General features: G+C 42.0%; 1 pseudogene; it reads right to left on the reverse strand.

Annotated features, from left to right (window-relative positions):
* Positions 1 to 3,000: 3,000 nt before the first annotated feature.
* Positions 3,001 to 4,626, reverse strand: LOC143501398 (polyadenylate-binding protein 1A pseudogene; annotated as a pseudogene).
* Between the last annotated feature and the right edge of the window lie 5,231 nt (positions 4,627 to 9,857).

Below are 9,857 nucleotides of genomic sequence, written 5' to 3' on the forward strand. Positions count from 1 at the left end.
GAATCACCAGTCATCCAGCGGGAGCTGAGAAGCGAGTGGAGACTGGTCTCTAGGCAGTGAGTGCTGGTGTCTGGCCAGCTCGCTAGAGACGTGCTGCCAAATCTTTGCAGACTGGAAAGAGCCACTTAGCTATATTTAGAATCAACATTATGGCTGCATTGTTGTTGAAATGTTACAACCACACATCGAATGTTTGCTACAAGTCTTTGGCAATTCTGGATCTCTCTCTGTTCATCAGAGAACAGAGAAAATTTTCTCTAGAAAATATACTCACCAGCTACCAGTTACTGAATATGTTATTAGGTGCACCTTTTTCCTAAGTGTCTCTTACTGGTTGTGTAATCATTGTATCTGCTGTAATGCACAATCTATCAGCACCGATGCTACTGAGGTAGTGACATGATTTTGGGACGTTGAGCTGGTTTGAGTTTATAAGACACAGTGGTGTTGTTCACATGTCAGTGACACTGCTGTGTTGAGAAAGGTCTGCCACCCAAACACACGCAGCCCACAGTGCTCCTGTGGTCAGGAAGTGACCTTTGATGCAGTGCCAGAGGAGAGCCAATACAAAGTGTTCATGACTTCAAACACCACATAGGCCACGACTCCACACCTGCGAGCTGTGTGTTCCTCAAGGAGCGGCTGCTGAGTGGCTTTTCTGTTCCTTTCTTCTGTCAAGGTTGTGCGTGTCAGGCTCAAAGACCTTTTGCACCTTTGTGCTTGGTTAAATTTAGCAACCGTTTGCATTTTTTTAAACTTGCTCTTTGCCTTGAGCAGCACACTTGCACTACAGAGATTTCCTGAGTTCTGAATGTGATGGGATGGATCTGGAATATCAAGGAGCTCTGACAGCCCGAGACCCAACTGAACAGCTACACCCAAAGCTAGAAAACATCTGAGTGTGCTTGTCCAGAAAAATAAAACACACACATGTATTCACACACATGTATTCACATCTTCAAGACCTTAACACACACACACACACACACACACACACACACACACACACACGCGCACACACACACACACACACACATATATATATATATATATATATATATATATATATATATATATATATATATATATATATATGCAGTACATACAAACACTACCAGTCAAAAGTTTGGGTACACCTACTTTATTTATTTTTAATATTTTCTACATTTTAGAAAAACAGTGAAGGAATCAAAATTATGAAATAACCCATGACTATGCTGTTAAACCAAAATAGATAGTTTAATTGATGGCTGTAGATTGTAAAGTTCTTCAGAGCCGCCCATTATTGGACAATTTGGATCATGCACTTGTGGGATCAAGAGCAAAGTTTATTTTTAGAGGAGGCAATTAAAATTTATTTAAAATTTCATTCTTCAGTATACATTGCTTTGAAAAAAATATATATATATATATATATATATATATATATATATATATATATATATATATATATATATATATATATATATATATATATATATAGGCCATCAACATTAACTATTTATATTGTCTTGGAAGCAAATTTAAGCATAAACCATTAGCTAAAATGCCTTAAGACTATTAAGAACATACGTTCCGTCAGCTGTCTCCAAACTTTAGACTGTACACAAAGTTTCCAGAGAGGTCCTTCATCAGCTGTGCAAGAAAAGTGCTTCTGAATTAATAATAGGAGGAACAAGTTTATACTCACTTGGTAATCTTCTTCAGATACACCCCCCCCACCACATACACACACAGAGTTAGTGGATGAAATACCTCTGAACAGAGCTTCAGACATCTCCATTACCTCGAAAGTGTTCATTGTGAAGCAGTTTGGCTCATACAGATCGATGTATCTATATATGTAAATGAGAACTCGCTAAATGACAACCTTGCTCTTCCCCACTTCTTTAACTATATTTACAACAACAATGCACTAACAAGACCATCAAAAACCCAGATGTGGGCTACTAAAAATCTACTGCGAAATATCAGGTTTTATAGGAACATCTGTCTACATGCTACACGATATTACAATACATGCCAGGGACGGTTGTAACGTCTAAAATTTACTTAATTAATCAATCAAATACTCAAAATGAAAAAGATTATTTATCATTCATGTTATTGTGACTATTCATTTCTTTTTTTTTTAATAGGCCTAATGATTACTTTCACACCACATGACAATAAAAGAGGGGAAGGCTCAGGCACCACACATGGTGTGATGGGGAGGATGCTGCAAGTGGTGTGTCGGATGCCACCGTTGCCACAGTGGGTGTTGGAGCTGTAATACATGCAACTGCATTCACTGCAGCTGCAGTGGAAGATAGAACCTGTGGTGTCACTGCTGGCAGTGGGTGATCTAGGGATGGTGCAAAGTCACAGTCATTAAAAATATCTTTAAAAAGGCCAAATTCCAGTGCATACAAACTCTGCCTGAATATTTGATGGTGTTGCAGCCAGGGGAAGGGCACTCTTCACAATACTTGGCAGATCATAAATGGTCATTGTCACTGACTACTTGGTTCAGGGACAGTTGTAACAAGGCGTTACAATCGTCCCAGTATCACCAGTTATGTTTTCACCTCATGTGAACGAGCCTGACTGCTAGTTGGACAGATGTTAATCATTTATAATGTTACCTAATTTTAAAATTACAAAACAGTAACTCTAATAATACTTGTTTGGATTCATAGATATTTATCTCAGGACAGTATCCAAAAAATACCTCTGATAGAAAAGTAAAATTTTTACCTCAAAAAAACACTTTTGGTGATTACCTTCTCTGGGAGTTTCAAATGTGGCTCCTTTTTGATAGCAAGAAGACAGTCTAACTGAGCATGTGCACAGTGAGTGTAATCACTCTAGCTTGTTTCTGTTTGGAGGAATTCGCGGTGTTACAACTGTTCCATGTTACAACTGTCCCTGGTCTCCCCTACATTCTATGCTAACAGGTAATAGGTGTCTCAGCACAGAAAGAGATGAGAAACGAAGAATCATATTTTTTTTCTCAATGTTTTAATCCCCTCCCACTCCCAGTGAAGCAAGTTTCCTGTCCCTGGGCCTAGACGCTTGTGACGTTTGTGACGTTGTGGTCACGTTTTTCTGAGCGGCTTCTTTAGCCTGGTGAGCCTGGAGCACTGTGATGGCCACATCAACCTTGGAGCGCAAAGACTCGGGCGACTCCAGAATGTGCAGCAGCTCAGAGTTGTCCATCTCTAACAGCATGCCCATGATCTTGCCCGCCAGGGTGGGGTGCATGTTCTGGATCAGAGGGAACATCCGCTCACCCAGCATCTGCTCCTGCGGGGGGGCGGCCGCCAGAATGGAGACCGTCAGAGGCTCCTGGCCCTGCACGTGCACGGCGGACTGCTGCATGGAGACCTGGGGCTGACCGCTCAGGTGCTGCTGGGTGTTGCGCACACCTGCTGCGTATTTGTACTGCGGCACGTTGCGCACTGGGGCGGTGGGGGCCACGGCGGCCGCAGGAGCCGCGAGAGGGCCCATGGTCTGCGGGGTGACGTGCTGGCTGGACATCACGCAGGGCACCTGGGAGGTCGGCCGGACGGCACCGAACGTCTGTGGTCTGGGCGCAGACGGCCTCATGGTGGCAGGCATGTTCTGGAAGTGCTGAGGTCTAACGCCCTGTGTGGTCCAGTGTGGACTGGGGCGGGGCTGGGCCAGCTGGTTAGTCGGGTAGTACGCAGCTCTGTTCTGGGCCTGCGGGATGGCGGCCATGAAGTATCTGGAGGGTGGGGCGTGCTGGTAGGGGTTGAGCACGTGGTTGGGCACGCTGCACATGCTGGCCAGGCGCTGCATGTACTGGTTGGTGAGGTGGGCCTGACGCTCTTCCTTGCGCTGTGCCAGGGCCACGTAGAGCGGCTTGGTGGCCACGATGCGCCCGTTTATCTCCGTCACCGCCTTGGTGGCCTCCTCCGGCGAGGAGAAGCACACGAATCCGAAGCCCTTGCTGCGGCTGCCGTCCATCATCACCTTGGCACTGGTGATGGTTCCAAAGGGTGAGAACTCTTTGCGCAGGCGTTCATCATCGATACCGTCGTCCAGGTTCTTTACATGGAGATTAACGGCCTGGTAGCGTGTCATGCGATCCTGCTTCATCTGCTCAAACTTCCACTTCAGCTCCGTCTGCTGCTCCACTTTCTTCTGAGCGTGACCTACGTAGATGAGCTTACCGTTGAGCTCCTTCCCGTTCATCTCGTCTACGGCCTTCTGAGCATCCTCATGCCTCTCGAAGCTGATCTACACCTATGATTCAATGATTTACTAGTTCGCCAACCACTGGCGATCGATTGATCGCGATATAATACTTAATTTGTGTCCATTTTACCCCCTCACTAACAATTTACACTCGCCCCCCCCCCCCCCACCCCCCCAAAAAAGATCAAATCTCACTCCAAGTGATCTTGAAAAGTTGGCGACCCTGCAATACTGTTTCCAATGATAGCATGAGCAGTCCTGAAACATGTGATGAAACTGACCTTGACTATCTGTAATCAAACATTTTTGCATGGGCCATTTTGAGAACTGAGAATTTCAAATGCAATTGGTGTTTTGTGTCTATCGTGTTTCATCACATATGTCTGTGACATCACCTGTCCATCACATCTGTCAAGTTACGTGCATCTGTCATGTGCGACTGTCACGTGCGCCTGTCACATGCATATCACACATTTATCCGCTCCTTCATCCTCTTCAGGTAATTCGAGGGCCAAACATACATGCATTTATGTGTGTGAGCGCATCACGTGACCCACACACTATAGATGCCCTCTTGCTGACATTAGCGAGGTCGTTGCATGTGAGAGTGTAGCATAGTAAGGCAGACGTGCCTGTTAGCACTCTGTCTTTAATTACCAAAGAATTACTTTCCTCATCAGCACTGGAGTAATCTTGGATCCATGAAATAATTGGAGGAAATTTTAGCACCCTCATAATATGGTATGATGAAACAGAGGTTTAATTCCATGGCCCTGATGGATAAGCTATTCCACAATGAACTGAAATAGCACCTCTCCACTGATTGCTCTGTGTAGCTTTCTTTGCCTGTTATTAGACTACAGTGGGTCTATTACAGCACCATAATTTGCAGGAAAAATGCATGAGAGTCCAATCTACAATACATCACTCCACAGGCAGAATGTAAGCAATTCAGCAGCACCTAATTATCTACTTGAGGGTATGCAAGGTTAGGACAGGCTTCCTCATAAGCTATGCTAAATATTACCCTGCTGTACATCACAGTAATGTAGGTTAAGAGTGTAATGTGTGATATTTTCCATGAATGATTTATTTATTTTTTTTAAACACACTGTAGCGGTGGTCCCTGTGCTACTAGTTCATGCTGTCGCTGTGGTGGAGAGTGCTCCAGTACATTGCTTACACATACATTAGGCCAGGCAGTCTAGTCCCTTATTTTAAAAAGAAAGATGGAAGACGTATTCTCGATTAAACGTAAAGTCCAAATTCACATTACAAAATTACATATTGGGACCAATTCTAATCATAGAAATGAACATGTATGAGACTCATGGCAAAAGGCATGGAATGTCTCACTGAAGCAGTTTTTTACTGAACTCGATCATTTGCTCAGTAGGTTTTGCAGCAATTACAAAATATGAGCTTTATTTTAGAGGAATGTCTAGAAAAATTTTTAGTAAAATGTCTAGAGAAATGTTTAGTAGAATGTCTAGAGAAATGTCTTGAGAAATATGTAGAGAAATGTTTAGTAAAGAGTTGAGAGAAATGTCTAGATAAAATTAGTGTTCTGCTTGTAAGTGCTAGAAATCTAGTATAATCTAAGGCACATTACTGGTAACATGATTGCTTATAAGAACACATGAAAATTAGCTAATGCTACATGAGAAACCTAGAGAGACCTAGCCACATTTACTGATCACCATTCAACCACAACCTTGTCCAAAATGCCAGCTTAATTATCACAAGAAGAGGGGCTCGTCCTAGAACAGTGCAGAATCAGTCATACAGTAGCTGCCAACATTAAACATAGTCTTCCATAATCACTTCGGGAGTGACCAGAATCTTGTGGAATATTCAGGAATACCAGTTACCACCTTAGTCAAGACCACTTTACATTTTCTATACAGGACAGATCACATGTCATAAGTTGAAGATATATTGTAACCTCCAGGTTCACCCCAGCCACTGTCAAAAACACAGGAAGCAGAGATATGGAAATAAATTTAGTCTGTTATTTTCCACCACTGACAGCCAGAGATGTGCAGGTCACCTACTCCCACTCATGGTTTTGAGTAGCACACATGCACCCAGCAGGACTGTTTTAACACAACCAAAATAAAGGACTAGAACTTGATTCAAAGGACTTGTATATATGTAAAATGTAAAAATCTTAATTGTTGTAAACAATTATGTTTTACAATTATGCAAACACAATGTTGTAAACAAAAAATAAAACAATACAAATGCTTGGGAATTTGGTCAAATAGTAGAACATACCATATATCACACACACACACACACACACACACACACACACACACACACACACACACACACACACACACACACACACACACACACACACACACACACACAACACTCACTGGCCACTTTATTAGGTACACTAGGTACACCTGTCCAACTGCTCATTAACACAAATGTGGAATCAGCATTTAGGCCTGGTGTGCGTGAAAAGAGAGGGTTGTGCGTGAATATCCCAGTAGATCAGCAGTTTGTGAAATACTCAGACCGTCTGGCACCAACAACCATGCCACGTTCAAAGTCACTTAAATCACCTTTCTTCCCCATTCTGATTTAAACTGTATATATATAAAATATTAATTCACCTTATCTGATCATGAAAGTCAAGACTGAACTGGGGATGCAAGTCAATCTGGTCATCAATGCAGTATCCTATGTTGACATTTTTATAGGCTTCCAATAATTAATAATTAATAATTATGATTTACTTTTTAATGCAGTGCCTCAAATATATTTCTTATATTACCTAAACTTCTTATATGGAATATAAATTGACTATACAAAACATTAGGGACACCTATACTATGTAGGCATACGTAACTGGCAGCCAAACCTCATATGACCAGTGGTGACTATTTGTTAGGGGATCACGGCAGTAATTTGTAGGTTTTTAGCATGCTTAGTTTTCTGTGAAATCCACTGCCTCTTTCTTGAAAAGTCTGTCATTGAGACACCAAGCTGCATGGTTTTCATAATTAGATATGACTGCATCTAACCTAAATGCATCTAAATATACACTGACATTTACCAGTGTATGTTTAAGCCAGCACAGGTACTGCAGAGCCGGAACTGTGGCATGCGTTAAGTGAGGAGTTATCTCTGAGCAAATTAAAATACTGCCCTTTTGAAATAAATAAAACATCTTTTCCCTTTTAATTTTACACTTCTTACAGACACAAACCTATCATAACACTCTCTGTAGTGCTGCCACTTAATAATCAGACTTGGCAGAAGGGCAAACCTAGCCTTAACCTAACAATGTCAACCGATATAATCATAAATTAAATTTAGACATCAGTCAACTAGTATTATAGTATAACTTTGGTCAACAAAAACGTGTGATTCAACTCTGATCTGGTATGGTAATCTTCAGGGTATAGCTATGAAGTAGGGGCACCTGATATTCTGTGAGTTTCAGTTACAGAAGAAAAGAAGAAGCAGAAAATATTAGTCTTGCAAGTAAGTAATGAAAAGAGAAGGCTGGGAGAAGAGTAGAAACAGGGCAGGTCTCTACACAGGGACACAAGAGTAGAAACAGGGCAGGTCTCTACACAGGGACACAAGAGTAGAAACAGGGCAGGTCTCTACACAGGGACACAAGAGTAGAAACAGGGCAGGTCTCTACACAGGGACACAAGAGTAGAAACAGGGCAGGTCTCTACACAGGGACACAAGAGTAGAAACAGGGCAGGTCTCTACACAGGGACACAGGAGTAGAAACAGGGCAGGTCTCTACACAGGGACACAAGAGTAGAAACAGGGCAGGTCTCTACACAGGGACACAATTTAGAAACAGGGCAGGTCTATACACAGGGACACAATTTAGAAACAGGGCAGGTCTCTACACAGGGCCAGAATACTAGAAATAGGGCAGGTCTCTACACAAGGCCAGAGGAGTAGAATCACGGCAGGTCTCTACACATGCCGCTCGGCCAAAGCTCCAGAACTCATGCTTATGTTTCTAAGTGAGATGAAGCAGGACTTTAAAGTAAAATCCGGCTAATTTTGCATTCATAACTTTATTTCCAGCTGCTTCTCCACAGCCCCTTGGTGGTGTTCAGGGTGATTACCGTGATGCTCACACAGGGAGAGACACATGAAGGACTAAGACACACTGCCTTAAGATAGTCTGGGACAAACGTCACCTCAAATAGCACAGCAGTACAACATGCAAATAAACAGCATGTGTATACACAAATAAGCAGAAGTGTCTTGAACATCTTTAGCAAAAAACGCTAATGGACACTGGAGCAATATTTAACTAGGAGAATCTGTCGGTAAGAGAGGAAGATGAAACTGATTGTGTCACTACTGAGGAAGGCTTCAGTCATTTGCTTAAGCATGAACAGCTCAAACTAAAGTGACCAGCTGAATGGAGAATGGACACAAGAATGGGGACGTGTATTCAGCTGAACCAGGCGATACGTGAGGCCACTGAAGCAAGGTGGTCTTCTCTGTAATGTGTAGCTGTTTATTTTTGGATCGCATGAACACATGAGCAAATCTGTGCTTCTATGTTGTGTTGTGTACTTGCAAACGCCGTTGCTGATAACAGTAACTTCCAACTCCTCCTGACCAGACAGTGATAAGAAAAGGAAATCTCAAACATCTTAAAGTTTTTTTTCATTATTGTATTTGGCATCACCATGGGGTAAACCAAAATAAACACACTTGACAGATTACGGAAGAGTACTGATGCTTTGCTATATAAACTACAAACATAACATTGAAACTTGAACAGTGAGTTGGAAGCATACTGTGATTATTTAACCATCTTGGCAAAACAATCTCACATTTTACATACTCGCAGATAAGAGAAACAATGACCTAATCCTGGGACATTATAGCAGGCAGTTCGATGGAGGACGATAGGCAGGAAAATGAATCTTTGCTTCACCATATGAGGCCGGTACTGTTACAGCCGCCAGACAGAGTTCTCCACTTATTGGACTTCCTCAAACATACATTATACTTCCACATGGAAATGCATCCCTGAAGTGGATTTTATCAACAAACAACCCATAAACGCGAATCGTCTGTGCATTGCACTGTTCTTTTGCGTGTTGGACACGTGTTTAATGCCCGGGTTCTGTTCACTTTAAATGGTTTATGCATCGGCTACTAAACCCTAGTTACACCCCTGGGTTTCATTTCGTTCTGAAGTTTGTTCATGTTTTTGGATGGCATGCTATATCGCTAAAATAGGCGTAAAACATAATAAGCGGCCTCCTGTAATGTAGACGCAAATCAGATTCTTCAGGGCCAACATTTGCTATTACAGGATTACAGGAGCTTTTCGGAACCGCCTCAGATCACGATTCTTAGAAAGTGCTGAAATAGACTCTCGAACTAATATAAAACATACAGATCTCGATTACGATTTACTCGTTTACGGTGTAAATATAGGCTATGTTTAATTAAACAGTCGGAACATTAATTTTCTTTAGCATTTTTTTTTTGTTTACTGAAGCCAGATAAAACAAACATATATTTTAATCATTAGACACAGAGCAATGTATTAAGCTACTTGTAAGGCAGGCACAGCCTATTGTAATTAAATATGTGCATAGCTTGTCATAACGATGTTAATTTAATTTAGGTTGCGCAGCCTTCCT

This window comes from Brachyhypopomus gauderio, chromosome 2, assembly GCF_052324685.1.
Source record: "Brachyhypopomus gauderio isolate BG-103 chromosome 2, BGAUD_0.2, whole genome shotgun sequence".
NCBI lineage: Eukaryota > Metazoa > Chordata > Actinopteri > Gymnotiformes > Hypopomidae > Brachyhypopomus > Brachyhypopomus gauderio.